Source organism: Emydura macquarii, unplaced genomic scaffold (assembly GCF_026122565.2).
Source record: "Emydura macquarii macquarii isolate MOO-44397 ecotype Brisbane River unplaced genomic scaffold, CSIRO-AGI_Emac_v2 contig_18, whole genome shotgun sequence".
Classification (NCBI taxonomy): Eukaryota; Metazoa; Chordata; order Testudines; family Chelidae; genus Emydura; species Emydura macquarii.
Window position 1 is genome coordinate 10,586,702 of NW_027130155.1, and position 20,544 is coordinate 10,607,245.

Consider the following 20,544-nt stretch of genomic DNA (forward strand, 5'->3'; position numbering starts at 1 on the left):
AGTTGTGAACATTTATAATCAGACAAAAGTTGGTTTATTTAAGAAAGAATAGCAACTAGAAACAAGAGAGAGTGGTGGAAACAAATGGTACAAAACAAAATCATAAAGCTTAATCCTGGGTCTACACTTATTAATAGTTCCATTTCCTATCTAATAAAATAGGCCCCAAGTTCAGTCTGTTGCAGAGCTAGCTGACTTCTCAAGAACAAGAATCCAATTTTTTCATTCACTTTACTCCTCCAGAGGTCTCATTGAGAAAGGACTCTGGCTATGTCTAGAGAGCTTACAGCAGTGCAGCTGTACCAATGCTGCTGTGCCACTGTAAGATCTCTTGTGTAGTAGCTGCTTTAAGCCGAGAGGGGAGAGCTCTTCCATCAATATAATTAATCCACCCCCAATGAGCAGCAGTAGCAGCTCCTGCTGATATACTGCTGTCCACACCAGTGCTTATGTCAGCAAAACACTATGTCACTCAGGGGGGTGAAATAGTCACCCCCCTGAGCGACAGAAGTTTTACCACCATGAGTAGTAGTTTAGAGCCCAGAGTGTCTCTCCCTCTGTGTTACACTGAAACAGTCTTTTGTTTCTATTCTTAGAAAGAGTGAACTGCATCTTGTTCCTTTCTTTTATCTTCAGGTGGTTTCAATTGCTTGCAGTTGTCCGTGATGGTTTTTGAGCATTACATTGCCAGCTAAACAGGGCAGGGTGACAACTTCCACTTGCCTGAATGGGCCATCACGGAGACATGTTATCTCTTGGTGACTGATTTTTACTCCAAGTCCATAAAACATACTTTCCATATAAATACATTGTTCCTTGAATAAAACCTATACATACATCTTGGAATGATTATGAATCTGGACAAGTTACAAGCTTTCTGTAGATATCTTACGTGATACTCTTTAAAGATAAATATCCTGTAAAAAAATGTTTAGTGTAGTGAGTTTATGAGGTCGGAGGTAAGAATTATTTGCAAAGAACATGGGAATCTTTGCCAAGGAGTCTCTGTGGCACAGTCTACATAGCCAGAGGCAGCCTGCAGTAGCAAACCTCTGAACCTGGCTCAACAGACTTGGCCTCACGCTACCATGCTAAAAATAGCTGTGTAAACAGTGCTTTTAGGTTATGTCTCAAGCTGGAGCTTAGGCTCTGAATCCCACTCCCCTACCTATGCTTCAGAGCCTGAGCTTCAGTGTCTACACAATTATTTTTAGCGCTATAGCATGAGTCTGCAAGCCCAAGTCTCTTGACCTGTACTCAAAGGCTCACTGCTGTGGGCTGTGCAGATGTACATTTAAAGGGATATATAATGCCAAGTGCTATGAAAAATCAGGCCCTAGGGTTATCAGATTAGATGCCCAAAATTAATTGAGACTTGACAATTTTGGATTTAAACTCTGTGCCTCTGTTCCCAATCTATAAAATTAATGTAAAACAAGGGAATTTAGAAATGTCTCCAGAATGAACTTTTTATTCCTAGGACTTCTTGCTGCATTTCCTGAGTGCTCAATATTTCTGTGTCATTCAAAGGAAATCTGTATGTGCAAAAAAGGAACAGATTTAGCTTTTTCTATTCCAACATTATATTATTATTATTCTGTTTGTATTTCAGTAATACCTAGAGGCCTCAGGCAGACCAGGGCCCCATTGTCATCGGCACCATACAAATACACAGTAAGAGATGGTTTCTGCCCTGAATAATTTACAGTCTAAATAACCAGACTAACAAAGGTGGAAGAAAGGAAATATTGATATCCCCATTTAACAGATAGGGAACTGAGGCAAAGAGAGATTGTGACTTGTGAAAGATCCCAGGGGATGTCTGTGGCTGAGCCAGAACTTGAACACAGATCTTCAGGGTCCGTCCAATGCCTTAAGCACAAGACATTTTTTTCTCAAAATAGAACCAAAGCATTTGGATTTATATGCGTAGCATCTAAAAATTCTTTGGTATGTACCATTTGGAATCCCTGAATTTTTGTCTCTTTTCTCCATCCTTACCTTTATTTCATTTCCTGTTTTACGTTAATATTTAATAGTTTCATAGAATGGGATTCAAGATTTCACTGTGTGAAGGATGGAATCAGGCTAAGTTTAAATAATAGCTGGAACCTAATTTAGCCATTTCTTCAAGGGATCACATCCGTAGATAATCTGTAGCACCACTGATCTGTGGAAGATTTAAATCTGTTTCCAGTTGTTGCTCATGAAATTTATGAACATCAGCTACACAGTAATACTTTAGAGTAGCTCACAGGAAAAACCTGCTAGTTGCAGCAAATCTTCTCATTATACATTTTTAAAAAAGTTGATATTTAAGGCAATAGTCAAGTTTGTAGTAATATTCTTTTTACAGTTTTCTGGAATCATTAATTTTTTAATTAGTTATCCATTGCAAAATCTAAAATTTCTGGTCTCCTCTGCTCTACCAGTGATGTTACCTTGATGTCCCATTTATCTGCTTCCACACAAGCATCTCTCTGTCTTTTTCCACACAGCCAATGCAGTTTCCTTGCCCACATGGTTTGTAAGGCCACTACCCTTTGCTTGATCATTCATGTTTCTCGTAAAACCTATTTCTGCTATGAAGCATCAAGAAACCAACTGGCTCGTTATGATTGGGTTGAGGTATTTGGGTTTCATCTATATATCCTACAAAAATAATAACTCAAATTTAACTTATTTAATACATACTACCTAATGTAGGGCCAGTTTCTATATGCCCTTTCCACTACCCTTTTTCTGTTTCTTTTAAACTGCACTCTCTTCCAGGTAGGGACTGTGCCACATTTTACATTTGAAAAGTGCCTTGCACATTTTGGATGCTACTGGAAACAAATACTAAATAAGAATAATTGAAATTTTGATGACAGCTGTTGTCTGCTAGCAAGCTGGCAGACCTAGATAGAGAGTGTGTGTAAGCAATTAGGAGAATCTCTGATCTGACTGCTGGAGTTGCTGTGTATGTGCTGTATGTTACTGCAGCCAAGACACAAACTGGCTTTTTGTTGTTTGTGATAGAAGGCAGCATTCCTACTAAGTGAGCCAAAAGTTAGCTTTACCCTGGATCATCTAATAGGATTGTGCTAAACGTGTCTCTGCTGGAGGGCAGCTTTTTCATAACATTTAACAGTCCTCCTTGTAGACGTCCCTTTTTTATTTGTAAAGCTGTCTGGCAATTCTGTAGACTGCCCTTATGCAGAACAAATAGAAAACACCAAAGAGGTGATGAACTGGAGTATGCATAAAAAGACAACAGATTTGTGCCACCACAAAGTTTACATGTTTAAATGTCTGTCTAATGAGGGATAAACTGCAACGGCTCGTCACTGGATGCACACTAAAATAAAATCTTAAAAAACAAATGCATTGACTGGCATTCAGAGAATCCAATCTGCATATCTGAGTGTGATTCTTAAAAGGCTCAATATTCGTACCGTAGCTGTATTAATGTTCTGTCTGCTCTGGTAAAACTATAATTGCAATATCAAGGTCACCTTGGTATGCACCTGTCTTAAAACTTTATAGTGAAGAATATATTGAAAATTATATCCGGCAGGCATATGAAATACTAATTGGCTGAAATAGATCTTGTGATCTTGTTAGTTAGGTACTGCAACTGCTAACTGTACCAATATATACAATGAGTAGATTATGAAAACTGACAGTCAGATGATCATTATAGATGCAGAAGCAGATAATTAAAGAGTACACGTTGCATCCATTTTTTTCTCGCTCTCTCAGAAGATTATTGGAATTTTGCAGCTACATAGACTAACTTGGTTATCTCTAGAATAATCAATCAGAGTGCTTTCTAACTATTTCATCAATGACAGTGCGGGTAAGGTGTCATACTTGCCAGCCCTCCCCCCATTTTCACTGCATAACATTGTTAGGCCACGTGGTAGACTTGAAAGGATTTTAAAAACGAAAACCAGCAAGTTACTATTAATTAAACCCTTATTTTTGGGAGTGTGAGTTTTATTTTATTTTCTGGTTTTCCAAAATGTTGTCAAAGATAATGTCCTCAAATCTGCTATCTCTTTATTCTGGTGCCACTGAATCCCCTTCATTGAGAAGCTCTCTCCTAGGAGAGATACTGTTATTGCCAGTAAGTTGGAGGGAGAGTAAGGAAATCACAATAATATCAAAAGCAGCCCCCCTCCCAAAAAAAGAACTTTGTCTGAGTTTTTGCAATTGTAAAATTAGGTTTAGTCTTTGCCCAGTAGAAAAACTGTATGCAATATAGGCCTTATAATCCTGAACCCAAGAACAAATATTTTGAGAGACCCAGAGGTAACCTGATTTCTACTTTGCCTGTTTTGTGGACTCATGATGTTCTAGGGGGCTTCCTGGAAGAGAAATGAATTCCTGGAATAATTAAGTGAGAGAAGACAAGGACATTTCAAACTGCTAGTGTAAAATAAATACAAAATTTGAGGTAGGCCTGTAGTTGTGGCATGAAATTCCATGCTCAGAAAACCATAGGTTGGAAGGACGTTATAAGATTCCCTGCTAACCCATTAAGGCTTGCTAAATTGGCATAGTAGATCACAAAGGTTGGAGACCTCTGGTGGGATTTTAAATAAATAATTTTGTCAAGAACCTTGCTTTTTACACGGGGCGCTGATCAATAGTGATGGAAGAAAAACATGATCATTTGTTTTTATGTACATCTCTGTGCCACTAGAATGGTGAGATTACACAGCTCTAACTGCTACCAGCAACCATTCTCCTTCATGCTACGTTGCAACTGCACAGATTAGGTACATGTGGTGTTTCATGTGTTCTTGTGGGAAGCACTGGTTTGTAATTAAAGTTTTATGTTGTACTGTGAGGGAGATTAATGTGTTGTGTTTACTTATTGGTTGGAAGTGGAAGGAAGTTACTCGAGGAGGTGGAAATCTGTCACTTTGAGTGGAAGCTTGCTGTCTGGCCTTTAGGGGATGCTTAAGAAAATATAGAATTTGCACAGAATTTCATGTTTTCCTGCGGAATTAGCGCTGCAGAGCTGCTGGCTCTCCAGCTCGCAGTGTGCCTGTGTGGGAGGCATGGGTGGGCTACAGTTCCTGGGTTTGCCAGCTCCACTCAGTCACATGGTGTGACTGGGCTCCCTCCCTGCACAGCAGCTGCCAGAGCCAGCCCCATGGGGAGAGGCAGGAACAACAGCTGGGAACTTCAGGGAGGGGTCACTGTTTTCCAGGAGGGGAGACTGAGGATAAGGGCAGGCACCTGCTGGGAGAAGGTGTGACTCGAGCTGTTCAGGGTAGCAAACCTTTACATTGTGTCTCCCCTTCCCCTATCAGCAGGTGTGGGTCATCTTTGTCCCGCAAGACAGTAATGAAGCTGCATGGAGCAGAGCGTGTGGCTGGGCTCTGGAGGGAAGGGGATGTGGGTGTTTGGGCCAGGGAGAACCCGCACAGCTTCTCCCCCCCCAGCTATCCCATGGCAGTACACACACATTCCTCCATTATCTCCAATGTATTGCTCTCCTTCCCTTCCCCTTCTCCCCCGTCAGTGTGCTCTCTTTGGGAACTTGAAATATGATAACCCTACAGGGGCAGAGTGAAAAAATGAGAATCGACTAAAAGACTGGAGGGGCAGAGTTTTCCCCCAAAATGTGCCCAGCTAGAACATGACACACCCAGACTGAGGCGCCCGACAAAAGCATAACAGAAAAACAGGAACTGGGTCATTGTAGGAGTTTCTTTAACTCTACTCCTGGGAGAATCTTTTTTTTTTGGTCTGTATTGTTACAGATATACTTGTTGACAGGTATTTTGAAATACATTACCAAAATAATTGAAACTGGTGTGGTTATATTATGTTATTTTGACAAATAAAATATGCAGAATGTTGCTGAATTTTAAAATGTTGTGCACAGAATTTTTAATTTTTAGTGCAGAATTCCTCTCAGGAGTAGAAACATTATTGCTCTATAGTATATGAAGCAATAAACAATGGCTGAGTTTAAATACATTTGTCTGTTTCAGCACTAAAGGCAATCTGAAATGCTGCAGATGACAAAGCACTGTAGATTGTTCTCCCTGTACGATATGCTAAACCAGTAAACAGACCTAAGAAAAATATTATCTTTTTCCCTTTGTGACTATTTGAAATTATTGCACTATCTCTGTTTTAGGCTTGCCAGTAACAAAATAAAATAAACAAACATATAAACATTTTGTGTCTAGGAAGGTTTAATTTAATCAGGATGGTATTAAATACTAATTAAAATGTGAATGATTTAAAATTAACTGGGAAAGAATGGAGGGACTGGGTTTAACTTCTGCTGGGTGGAAGATGGTATTGCTTCTTTGAGACTCAAATCAGATCTATTAAAAGCAAATGGAATATGCAAAGTTGTTTATAAAGATTTCTTAACAGAGCTTTATTCACCCCCATTTTAAAAAAATCTTCAATAACCTTAAAAGGAGAAGAAATTACTAGATTTTTAAAAAAACTATATTAATTCCTGACACTGGGCACAGTCTTAAAAAATTAATTGAAAAACTATAAAACAGAACTGTGTGACGGCTTTGCCCAAACCTGCTAATCTGTCCTCTCAGCAGTTTCATATGTAAGAAACATTTTGCTTGGAAGTGACCCCAGAGAACTACTGCTCTTGTTTTAATTTGATGGGGGTCAGGGGGAAAGAAGCAAAAAAGCTAATGCCTATCTGGTCGTTATAATTCACTTTAGAGTTATCGATGGTTCCAGATAAATATAGATTTAAAAATTCATTGAGTAATGTTATTCTGCAGAACAGAGACACATTCTGAAGGAAAAAATTCTCTTCTCTGATCCACATGGTATATTTTTTATGTGCAGTGCAGTTCTGCCTACTGTGCATGCAGAGCTTGCATTGATGTTAGTGCCATAGTGCATACTATAATGGAGAATCAGGGTCTGACCCTACCATCTGATATATTATCACCTCATATGTGATATATAGGTGTAGATATAAAATGGAGTACAATATGCACACATATATATCAGTTGAGCCCTGTGATAAATTAATTTGTCATGCAGTGTTGACTACCTCACCTGATCCTGCCCCCACTCTATCTCCACCAGGACCTATTTTAACATTCCAAACACCTAACCAGCTTCAGTGACTTTATGAAATATTAAATAACGTAAGAACATAGGAATGGCCATACTAGGTCAAACCAGTGGTCCATCTAGCCCGGTATCCTGTCTTCTGACTGTGGCCACTGCCAGATTCAACAGACGGAGCAAACAGAGCAGGGCAATCTATCCCCTGTCATCCAGTCCTGAATTTCAGAGGTTTAGGGACATCCAGAGCATGGGGTTGCATCCTTGCCCATCTTGGCTAATAGCCAGTGATGGACCTATCCTCCAGGAATTTATCTAATTCTTTCTTGAGCCCAATTATAGTTTTGGCCTTCAAAGTGTCCTCTGAAAATGAGTTCCACAAGTTGACTGTACATTGTGTGAAGAAGTACTTCCTTTTGTTAGTTTTAAATCTGCTGCCTATTAATTTCATTTGGTGACCTCTAGTTTTTGTGTTATGAGAAGGAGTAAATAACTTCCTTAAGGAAGAAGAAGAAGAAGAAGAAGAGTTCCATGTAAGCACAAAAGCATGTCTCTCACCAACAAAAGTTAGTCCAATAAAAGATATTATCTCACCCATCTTGTCTCTCTAATATTCTGGAACCTGCAGAGCTACAACAACACTGCATACAGGTAGAGGGGATGTTATTTTAACTGTAGGTTGGAGGGGGAGGAGAAGGAGACAAAGGGCAAAGCAAAATGTATGTGATGAAGTGAGGAGCAACGGGAGATGTAAAGTAAATTCTGTACAGTATATAATTTCTCAAGAAATAAAGCATGGTGCTCATAGCTCTTAAGGCACTTACCAGATACTGTTTTCAGTTTGCCGTACTGAGCAGCTCTTTAGTTTTTTAAGTGTTGTTTAGTGTGGGCAGTGCTGCTATTGCTAGCTACTGGCAGTTACATCTACTCTGAGTAATGCCAGCCTGTTACCACCAGAGCAGCTGTAAGAAGAGTTCTACTGTGACTTACATTCTAATAAGCCATCTGCTCTTTGCCAGTCAGACATCTCCTGTGCTCTTAAGATAGCCACTGTGGTGGCAACCGATTAATAATGCTCAGAGGAGCAGCAATGATGATGCTCGGTGCTAAATCACATTTATAGAAACTAAGACATTTGAGAGCAGTACTGTCCAAACATAGGACTGAAGAGAGTGTTTGGGAACTGCTTTTAAATCATCTTTCAACTTTTTCATCTGAACAGTTAAAATAAATTTACCTACTAGGTTTCAGCTATTGTTTTCTTTCTGTAAAATCTATTTCTTCTTCCTTACCCTTGTCGATCTGTTTTCGCCTAGTATCCCTTCTTTCTCAATCTATTTCTCTCGCCTCTCCTGTCTCAGTGGTCTCTTTTCTTCCTATGTCTCTCCTTCCTTTTCTGTGTGGTCCCATTTATGGGTCGCCTCCATCTGTAGTTGTGCAAAAGTCAGCTCAGTACCCACTCTTGTTTGTTCTCTTTCCACATGTTTTAATGCTGACTGCTTCCTTGTCCATTGATGTCTGTTTGGGGATGGAGTACGTATAGTGGAAGAGTTCTGGTACTAAGATAATTGAACTTTTATGTTCTTGCATATGGTCATATAGGGATTTGGAAAGTGGGGAAGGCTAGAGTATTAGGGAGTCAAATAAAATAACTTTACTCCCCATTTACTTTACAAATAAAACAAGGTTACTCCCCATCTATCCCAAATCAGTATAACCAAGATCAGCCTGATGCTAGAGCCAAAGGAGAATTGGAAGTTCAGTTTTGGGGTAGAATAGTATACCCATCTCTGTTGTGTAAAAGTACCTCAGTAAGGTTTTAGTAGTTTGTTTGTTTGCAGTAGTATCCACTAGGTGTTTTCCTTAAGGAGAGTACCAGCTCTGAGGAGCTCAGTCTAAGGACAGAGGTCTGGGAAGAGGAACAAAAATAGTTAACAGATCCAATTTATATACAAATGAACAAGATTCATTATAACAGCCCAGCAGAGCTGGATCCTGAAGAGGAACTAACGTGGACACAGTAAGGGCCTTACGGATGAGAATAAGGAGGTCATGCCATGTTTAGAGAGCTATCTGAAGGAAGGCAAAGAGGTCATTTTGTTAAAATCTGACAAGTGGATTGAGGAGGTTGGGAGTGTTGACAGGGCAGATGGTATGGGGACAGTGGGGAGCTTGACAAGGGGGACAATAAGAAAGGTCAGAGTTAGGTAGAGTTTGACGATAACTGGAAGCTTACATTTAATTGTGATCAAACCAATGAATAGGAAGGATGAATTTAGAGACAGAATTTTACTTGGGTGGAAGGGGCCAATGTGTTTGGGACACCAGAGAGGAATATTTGCCATAATTAATACTGGCTATACTAAGGGCCTGACTGAGAAGGATGGATAGAAAGAAGAGGATCGATCTTGGAGATTTGGGGAAAGTAGAAGTAGTAGGATTTAGAAATGGTGCAGATGTGTGGGGCAAAAGAGGAGGAGGAGCTTCAGCCTATTGGCTTAAAGGATGGAGAAGATGGTGGTGTTGTCAACAGTGATAGAAAAGGAGGGGTAATTTAAATTGCTGAGCATCAAGCAGTTTTTCCCCGAAATTACTAAAAATATGTACTCTAGAGAAACAAGAAATGCTCTTACTATTTGTTTTTCATATTGCCTGTTCAGAGACATGACTCCCACTGTTTTAGTCTCAGGGGTTCTTTTACATACTTTAGGAGAGACCACAATTAAAATCAAGCAAAATAATTACAGTTTTTAACCATGTCTGTTTTATTATTAAAGAAAGGAAAAGAAAATATTAAACAAAACAGAACACATGATAAATGCTGCTTACTTCACAGAGAAACATACTGAAAAGATTGTAACTGAAGAGCTTTTAACAGAGTGAACCACCTCTGGGGCACTTTTCTCTTGGTAAATTAAGAGCAAGATCTTATTTCCCAAAATTGTTATTAATCCAATCTTAGTATATCGTTGATAACTATAACTGTTTATAGATGGGTAAAAATGCATTTAAGGGAAGGTGAATCCTGTTTGATTTATCAAGGATAACAAACAGTTTATAAATTGGCAAAGGTCTTAATTAAATCCTATGAAATCAAAGAAATATTTAAATCAATTTCTTAGGAGAAACTATTTAAAGAGTTGTTTTAAGATAGCCCAGTTAATTAATATTAAAAATCTTAAATCCAAATTAAATCCCACTATTTCTCTGTTTACCAATGTTTTAGTCTCTGTCCTCCTCTCCAGGAATATGTGGCCTAAACAATTGGGTTAACATGAGAAATTGTTAATATTTTAAGTTACAATTGCATTTCAGTGTTCCAGTAAAACCATTACAAGAGTTTTTAAGTTTAATATCTCCGCAATACTTTAGCTCCTTCCATCTCACCATGCTGAAGTTTTGATAATGTCATGTGTGCTGAAAGGTTGCTTTTTGTTGCTGCTCCATGGTTGTTCTCTTCTTTTTTTTCCTAACTGTCTGGCAGCTTGCTTGTAGAGATGGACAGGATGAGTTGTGTTGAATGCTGTGAAGTTGAGAAGAGTTGTGGTTTGCTGCTGGAGAATCACTCCAAAGTTTTTGTAATCCTCTCCACCCCTTCAATTTCATGAAATCATAGGAAAACACACCTCCTTTTGGGCTTGTTAGATTTAAAACTGACTGTTGGCGTCCTTCCTTTGTCTCAATATCTTTGTGGGTTGGCTTTCATTACACCTTCAGCTCCTGAATAGACATGCTGCTTAATTAATATGCAACACATTTCTAATTGCCTTTGTTCTTTTGTGAGACAAGGTGGGTAAGGTAATATCTTTTATTGGACCAACTTCTGTTGGTGAAAGAGGCAATCTTTCAAGTTCACACAGAGCTCTTCTTCAGATCTTTTGTGGCAGGTAAGTCTCAGATAATCTTTAGAGTTCTAACTCTTTCTTCATTTCATCCGTTTTCTAAGATATTTCTTCAGTTTCATCAGGATTCAACAGGATTTGAAATTCTGATTTCAAAACGTATAAATCCTCTCATTTTCAGTTCTTAAAATAGTCTTGTAAAATTAAAAATTCTTAGAGATAGTCTTCAGATGGGAATAGTTATTCAAGAAGTTGTCCTTTCTTAACATCTTCGAAGGGTTTATTCTTGTTCTTCTGAGTTTGGTTCCGAGCTGCTTAAATTTGCCAAATTCCCTAATTAATATAAATATTCTATTTGTATTAGTCATCAGTATTCTTCTTGTATTAGTAATCATCTTAGCAAGATCATTAGATCTCATTTTGGTATATAAAGCATTTTATCATTTACATAGCAATGGCATTAGGAAATTACATGAGAAGATTTGCATTTAGCTATCATATTTACAAATATGCATTTTGCAAAGGCTTACCATCTCAACATTTAAGAAAAACAAAAATATCTTATGAACTATTTCTCAACTATATATGGTTTTCTTAGTTTCAAGATTAAAGATTTTAGGGAGATTTTCAAAGGATCTGCTTTATCCCACCTGGTTTACAGTCCATCCCTATGTATGACTCCTTTTGAAGTCAGGACTTACCTTTGTATGGTCTGTTGTTTGAGATTAAATCATCTCTTTTCTAACTGATGTTTTAGTTGTATCCTTGACTGTAATAAGACTGTTTGGCTGTTTGTCTTTTGATCCAGTGCTCCTTAATTATGGCCTGTTATAGCCGTTACAACTTGCAACTAAAACTTCTTATTAAATATTTTATACAAAACACAAATTGCAATAAACATGGTTATGTTTTTAAAACATAGCATCAAAACAAATAATACAGCATTATAGTTAAATAGGAATTATAAAAGCTTCATTTTAGTTAGTTATTTAGTTAGCCCCCATTATGCCTCTGGCATTTAAGGTAGTGACGAAGTTCCTCCACTCCTGTCTGATTCTGGCAAGTCTTTCAATGGTTCCCCAGCTGTGCCCCATGTTTTTCAACTCAGCTTCCACAGCTCTTCACCATGTTGTCTTTGGGCAGCCTCATTTTAACTTGCCTTCATGTGTCCACCTTATTGCTATTCTGGTGATGGAATCAACTTCCATCCAAAACACATGACCAATCCATTTCCAACACCTTCTAGTAATGATGGTGCTCTTATCTTCTTGGCTACACTGTATGAATATAACTTGATTTGAGATTGTTCTGGGCCAAAAGATACAGAGGATTTTTCTGAGGCAGGTTGTATGAAATGAGGACAGCTTGAACATGTCATACTTTGCCATTCCTCAGCGTTCTGCACTGTAAAATAGTGTTGAAAGTACATAACTTTGATAAAATCTTAAATTAGTTTTGATGTTATATTTTGTTGATTTCTAGACTGTATTTAAGCTTCTAAAGGTGTTCCAGGCTTTTTGATTCTGTTCCAAATGTCCTGACTTGTCTCACCATCCTGGCTGATTATACCGCCCGGGTATGTGAATGTTTCTACATTAGTGAGAACATAATCCTCTTGGTATTGTATTGTATTGTATAATCGTATTGGTGATGGTGAGGCAATATTAAAAATCATGATATCTATCTTATTGAAGTTGATTTTCAGTCCAATTTGCTGGCTGAATATGTTGAGTTGGGTGGTTTTCTCTTGTACATGGTGATGGGTATGTGATAAGAGCACAAGATCATCTGTGAAGTCCAGGTCTTCAAGGGATGAGAAGAGTGTCCATCTAATATCTCTTGGCATGTCCTCTGTTGTATGCTGCATTACCCAATCAATGACAATGGTAAAGAGGATTACAGACATAACACACCCCTACTGTACTCCTGTTTTGACTTCAAAACTGAAGTCACTGACCAACACTACCTGTAAAGTTGGAATAGAAGCTTTTAATTATGTTAATTATACAAAGAGGGATTCCATAAACCCACGGAATATGCCATAGGTTGATCTTGTGAATGCTGTCAAAAGCCTTCTCAAAGTCTATAAAATTTTTGTGAAGTTGTCACTGCCATTCTAAGCATTGCTCTAATATTTCGTAAAGATCTGATCTGTGCATCCTTTTCCAAAAACCAGCTTGCTCTTTTCTGAGAACACTACCAGCTGCCTCTGATATACACTGCACTATGATCTTACACAGTACCTTACTTGGCACAGATAAAAGTGTAATACCACGGCAGTTATTGCAATCACTAAGAGCTCCTTTCTTTGGTTTCTTCACTATAACCTCTTTGGTCCAATCGTCTGGCACTTTCCTTTTCCTTGATATAAATAGAGGAGACAAGACAGATGCTGCTAACTCAGGATTAACCTTGAACGAATCTGCATTCAAGTTATACTTGCCACGAACTTTCCCATTTTTTGTAAAGATTTGGTGGCTTGAATGATCTCTTCCTTTGCTAGGATACCTCTGTTGATATCAAGATCTTTTTCTGCCTCCCAAATGTTTGCTTCCTCTTAAAGTGGCTCCCTGTTCAGCAATTCTTTGAAATGCTCTATCCAACACATTTCTTGTTCTTTTTCTGTTGGCAATAGGTGGCCTTGTTTGTCCCTGATTAGAGTATTCGTTGGTGTTTGCCATTTACTACTAATAAGTGGTGTCATTTTGTGGACAATTCCTTGTTCACCACATCCTCTGCTTGTATTGGCAGATTATCGATATAATATCGTTTATCTGCTCTCACAAGGCGTTTAACCACCTGATGTGTCTTACTATACAGCTTGTGGTATTTGTCCTTTAGCCTCTGAGATTTTGTTCCAAAGCTGCATTTTAGGGTTTGTATAAACACATTTGGATGTAATAAATATAGTGTTATCTTCCTTGACACTTGGAGAGTTTGTCACATTGAAAGACAACAGAATTCCTAGGAATTTCCTTAGCTTGGACATTTCATATAATTAAACAAAAATATAAACTTGTGAGATTTTTCTTCAGACACCATATGTATGAAAGTTAATGATAAATATCCCCTAATATTCAATAAAGGCACAGGCAAGTTTGTAATGATCTAATATACAAATAAGTTATAATAATTTTATTAATGCCATTTCGCATCAATATGGATGTCTTGCCACCACAAATGGAAAAGGTTTTGTAGAGGAGATAAGGAGTTTGGTTCTGACCATGTTCAGTTTGAAATGGCGACATGTCCAAGAGGTGGAATCAGGGATACAAACTGAGGTGAGATATTAATTAAGAAGATAGTTTAGACTACCAGAAATGCTGGAACAGGAGCCTCAATATATCTCCTTCAACAGGCATATTGTGTACAATAAATACTTCAAAATAATTTAGAAATTTGATTAGAACTAATCCTAATGGTATAAATGATGGCTGTTGTGAGTGAAATTAGCAGATCTGTTTTGAGTTGGCCGAGATTCTTATTTCCCACAATTCCTAGAAAACAGTTTACTTCTGTTACTGTCACTCTGCTTTTCATGTAAATGGTACTGGAGTCTCAATGCTGAAAAAAATACACAAGTGTTCAATCCTTTACTGTAAAATCATCTTGGTATATTCTAAAGGGAATGCTGGGGAGTGAAATATAATGTAGCTGTCAAACAACTGGAGGTTGGGATATGATTTGTCTTTGTTCCATGGTACAGCTAAGAAAGAGAAAGAGAAAGTACAAATGATCATAAATTAAAGAAAGGATAGTTAGATTGCTTCCTTCCATACACTGAAAAGCAAAACAAGTTTTTTCTTAAAAGCCCAACACAACAATTGCACATCAGTATTAGAATTGCTGTAAATAAGTGAACAAGCAGAATTTTCTGCAGAAAAACAAGTAATATGATGATAGTACAGGTTATAAGCTCCACGGAGAGCTTGACCATAACCTTATAGAAATCTTTCCATGCTTTCTAACAACTGCAAACCCCATCTGCATTAGTTTTAAAGCATGCAGAGCTTCATTGCTTCAGTTTACCCTAAATGTAAAAATATAATCCCTTATGGCAGTTATAGAAACAACTCTTTTGTGACTTTCCAGCTGATTGTGCAGATGTACCATGCTTCAGCCAGAATTTTCCAGCCCTCATCCAGGATACAATGATACAAATACTTAATATTTGAATAACACATTACATCTTCAAAGTGTTTAACAAAAATTAGCAAATTAATCATCTCAGTGTCCCTGTTGTCACTGTACTTCGATAACTGTCTAGAAAGCAGTGTAAATTGGGGGCAGATTTCTTCCTCGTGTCAGTGATGTTTCGGTGCTCAAAGGGGGCACATTCATTGACTTTGTCAGGTTGAGATCGCATATTGGGACAAACTCATGGATCAGTGAAAGTAAATTCACTAGTCCTTTACTGCAGTCCCTGACAGAACACAGTGGAGTTGTCAACTGGATGGTTTGCTGTGGTGGCAGACAGATGCACGTTGGCTGTAGACCGAGAGATTGAAAGACATTGTGTATAGCAAATAGTCCAAAATAGATTATATAAAAACAGAACACAGAGGCAGGCTGCTTTCTATTGTCCTTAGGGAAAACCTCTTCCAATTCTGAGGATAACATTTCAGTGTAGATCATTTCCAAATCTATAAGATTTTCTGCACTTCTGCAGAACAGGCTAAGGGAGAGTTAGTCAGCATTCCACAATCCAGGTCCTGAGTGGAATGGTTCTGGATTGGAATGTAGAATGAAACCATTTTATTTCATCTGGCGGTCTGATGACACTGGCAAAGGATAGGGACGTTCCCATGAGAGATTCAGGAGAATTGAGTAGCAATATATTGTCTAGCCCACTTCAGGGCAATCAATATGATTAAAGATGTGTCTTCTCACAGCTTTGATGACCAGTGGAATCAGTGAAAAAGCATAAAGAAGTCTTTTGTTTAGTTTTTATAGTAAAGTGTTTATGATTGAATTTGTCATTCGTTGGTCTGACACAACACCAGAGAACCAAACTCAGGGCACACTGTCAAAAAGCAGGGCAGACCCCCAACTGGTTGTATGTACTGTAATTAGATTTCATCAACCCAGTAACAAATGTGAACTCCGAAAATACTACAATGGTTTTATAATGGAGTCACAGCCAGTCCCCTTGGACACTTCAGTCTATCTTGCCACCCAGGCAAGCTGGATGATGAGGTAAATGGTCACTTACACAAAAAATCACCAAATATTCAGGTTGCTCCCAGTTCCAAGAGACGAGTCACTTACCCCACTTCAATTTGTACCTTAGATCTCACAGCAAAGACAATGCTTGTAGCCAATCTTGTAACAAACTAACTACAGTTTTATTAACTAGGAAACAAATAAGAGTTATTCACAGATTAAAACAAACAAGCATATATACACAGATGAGTTTCAGTCTGTGATTCAAAAGGTGACAGAGTTGTAGTAATCTGTCAATTCAAAATGTCTTTTAGGACTAACCCATGCTAAGCAAAGGGGGATCTCTTTGCTTATGTTTAGGCATCTTAGCCCCTCAGAGTCCAGACAGCATGAAAGAGATTCAGTTTCTCATCAGGGATTTTTATCCCCTACACTCCGGAGTCCAGACTGATGGGATGAGTTCATGTGTCAATCTCTCCTTCCTGGAAGGAGTTAGGAATGCAATCAACAGTGTCTCTCTCCTTTGATGCTGCACAATACCCATTTGCCTTCAGTAGACCGTCTTGTATGCAGGACAAGCCTTTTACCCTATGTCACCGTGCCTCAATGGTCACAGCTGAGAGTGCCAAATTCAGGACAAGCTGCTGAGAATTAGGGGCTGACTCACCCTAAACTGGTGGTTATTTTATCATTAGATTATACCAAGCCAGTAATAAAAGAAACTTTTGTCTCACCACACTTCTTACCATGATGCCAAAAATGCAGTCTCCTTAGGCATTCCAATCCTTGTCTCACCACCAGACACTGGACTCTGATGAATGGTTACTGAAAATCAATTTAATCAAATATAGGTTCCTTCTAATTCCAAGAGTTAAGCCACTTAGTCAGGTCAATATATAACTCAGATCTTATCCAATAATCACACTGATGCTCATCCTTTAGTCACTAAAAACTAAAAGTTTGATTAAAGAAAAGGAGAGTTAATAACAGGTAATAGATCATATACATACAAATAGTTGCAAAGTCCGTATATCAGGTTTGTAGCAGTGTTGGAATAGACTGCTGGCTAGTAAAGTCTCTCTGGTAACTTCCAAAAAGTTGGACAGTTCTCAGTCCATAGTTCAATGTACACCTTTTAGTTGTAAATCCACAATCCAGAGAGTTGGGGCAGGAAAGAGGCAAAATGGAGATATCTTGGGTCTTTTATATCTTCTGCCATATGCATGGAATTTTACTGTCCCGAGCAAAGCTCATAGCCTCTGTTTGTGGAAAGTTACTGGCCCAAGATGAAGTCCAGGGTCACGTGTACATATCACATGTCCTTACATGGCTTGATCTCTCAAAGAGGGTGGCCATTGGCCTTTGGAGTCTGAAGCGTCCGCAGAAAGAGCTATTTGAGCGGAATAAGTTTCTTCTATGGCCTATGTTAGAGTGAAGTGTCCTTAATGGGCCATCAACATATTGCTGTCTAGCCTTGATGTAAATCTTATTTGGTGAGTGTTACCCAGGAATATAGCACATGTATAAGACATAAGGCCACGGCCAACATTCATAACTTAAGATACAAAGATGATACATGAATATCATAATCAAATAATCATATTTTATAGATTGTAACTTTTCCATTGACACCTTGCATGACATACTTTGTACAAGATTTGTTGCAATCGTATAACAGTGGTAATATCAGTGATATAAATGGTCATATTCAATCATACAACATGATGCCTTAATTAATGCTTTTTTGCCTATCTGGTGAGTCACAGAATTACAGAAGTTTACAATGCAAACACTCAATATAGGTTTACACCATGGGCTACAGAGGTTATAAGTGAGCAGCATCCTACAAGTATTTTATAAAGTCTAAACAATAAACACATTCTTATCAACATAACATCTAATATCTATTTTGGTAATGCTAACTCACAGGTAAGCAAGACTGGTTTCCAGCTATGCATTTGTAAGTTTTCAGTAAGGCATGGGGCCTTGGCATGAGCTGGTACCTGGTCTGCCAACATCACAGAGTTGTGCCATACAAACTCAAATTCCCTCCAGCTAAGGGTTGAAGTACTTTGGTCAGGTGCAATGAGGAAGCTTTCACTGCTACTGATGGTGCAGGACTCTTCTGTACCTAACAGAAGAGGCAATGGAATCCAGGGATTGGGGTGCTAGAACAGGGATCTGGAGGAGGCCTGGCTTCTGTCGGTGACCTGTTGTGTGACATCAGGCAAGTCACTCTGTCTCTTGTGCTTCAGCTTCCTCATATTTAAGTTGGAGACTCTGATAGCTCCTACTTGTTGTAAAGGGCTTTGAAATCTTGTTTGAAAAATGCTCAGTATTATTATTTTTTTCTTTTTCCATGGCTGTCCACCTGACCTCTTTTGCAAGTACTATATTCCCTTAAAACTAGAAACAGGGGTAAACTGAACCCCCAAATCTAGATCTGGATCCAAATTTACAGCATGCATGTAAAACAGAAACTAGTGGATGCTGAAAACCCTGAAATTTGGGAAGAAACAGATTCAGATTCAAATTTCAGATCTCCAGGTTTGGGGGTTCCCAGAGCTATGTTTCTTGTTTGACCCATTATAAAGATTTGGAGTTATTACCAGCCTCTCTACTTCAAAAAAAGAAAAAAAAAATTCCCAAAAAGTTTTGTGCCTCAATCAAAATTTTTGCCAGTATACTGGTTGATTTTATTCTTTGATTGAAATGGTTTGTCATCCTGTACTGTAAGCTTTGTTGGTTTTCCTTGGCATGGCATTTTGCTACATATGGTGATGACAAAGAAATGATTAATAAACTTGACTTTAGAGAAACAGATGTGCTGACTGTGGTGGATTCAAAAAAACAAATATTGATAAGAGGAATAAATCTTTACCCATATTTAAGGCACTCACAAAAATCCTTAGATAGAATTAGAACTACCCTAGAACCGTCATTTTGTATATTGCCACAAGACTTCAAGAAACAGTGATATTGAGATACATTTATCCAGACATATTTGCACAGGTGCAAGTATAGTACTAATTTTGACAAGACACTGACATGCTGCTCATGCTATGGGATTTGGTTTATCAACAAGGTGGTCAAATACTAGATACTCTGATTTTAGGATGTTTCATAACCAAAAGAGAACATGATGTATTTATGGTAGGGAAATAATTTTGCAAATAAAAAATAATAGTTGTAAAACCAAGTTACATGATGATGTAGTGGAATTTTCCTGTTTTCTAGAATTTCTTCTATATTTAACAACATAAAGGAGAGCAGAAGACGTAGATTTGTTTATTGAATCTCTTCTAACACACTTTCTTCCCATTCCATGTAATACTTCCTTAGCTCCTGTTTCATTGAAAAATAAAACTAGATTTTTCAACTTGCATGGTGGACATTGATAGTAAAGAAGACACCTTTACTTTTTTTGTGAAACAGGTCATTAAATTTTTTTAATTACATCTTTTCTTTAATAAATATTGGTGGGCTTCATGTCTCTCTTATGGAGTGGAGCCTCTTCTCTGGTTGCTGCTAAACTATTTCCTGCTTGAAATTACTTTTTATTCTTGCTTTGGTTTCTTTGGTTTGGTCTTTGGAATACAGCAAATTGCACCAAATGACAGATACTTTTACAAAACTTCTCCAGGAGAGGTTACCATCAGACCTTCCTGTGAGGATTGTTACGATGAGGTATATAAACCTCACACTGGCTCAGCTGGGTGCTAGTTGGGAGAGAGAAGTGACCTCCTGCTCTCCATGAAAGGAGCCTGGCTCTGGTCAGGGACTGACTAGAGACTGCTGCCCACCTGAACCTCTCTGAGGTAAAGTAGGCCTGATATGGGACTATTGTTTCAATTTGCTACAATGCTGTGCTTGTTATTGCTGAGTAAGTCATAGAATCATACAGTTGGAAGGGACCTCAGGAGGTCATCTAGTCCAACCCCCTGCTCAAAGCAGGACTAACCTCAGCTATATCATCCCAGCCAGGGCTTTGTCAAGCCGTAGCTTAAAAACCTCTAAAGATGGAGATTCCACCACCTTCCTGGGTAACCCATTCCAGTGCTTCACTACCCTCCTAGTGAAAAACCTTTTCCTAATGTCCAACTTAGACCTCCCGCCCTGCAACTTGAGACCATTGCTCCTTGTTCTGTCATCTGCCACCACTGAGAACGACCTAGCTCCATCCTCCTCGGAACTCCCTTTCAGGTAGTTAAAGGCTGCTATCAAATGCCCCCTCATTCATCTCTTATGTAGACTAAACAAGCCTAGTTCCTTCAGCCTCTCCTCATAAGTCTTGTGCTCCAGCCCCCTAATCATTTTTGTTGCCCTCCGATGGACTCTCTCCAAGTTGTCCACATCCTTTTTGTAGTGGGGGGCCCAAAACTGGACACAATACTCCAAATGCGGCCTCACCAATGCTGAATAGAGGGGAATAATCACTTCCCATGATCTGCTGGCAACGCTCCTACTAATGCAGCCCAAT

The 20,544-nt window shown here is 38.5% G+C and overlaps 1 protein-coding gene across 1 annotated transcript in view; it reads left to right on the forward strand.

Annotated features, from left to right (window-relative positions):
- DNER (delta/notch like EGF repeat containing) overlaps positions 1-20,544 on the forward strand; it is a 215,930-nt gene that overhangs the window by 67,678 nt on the left and 127,708 nt on the right.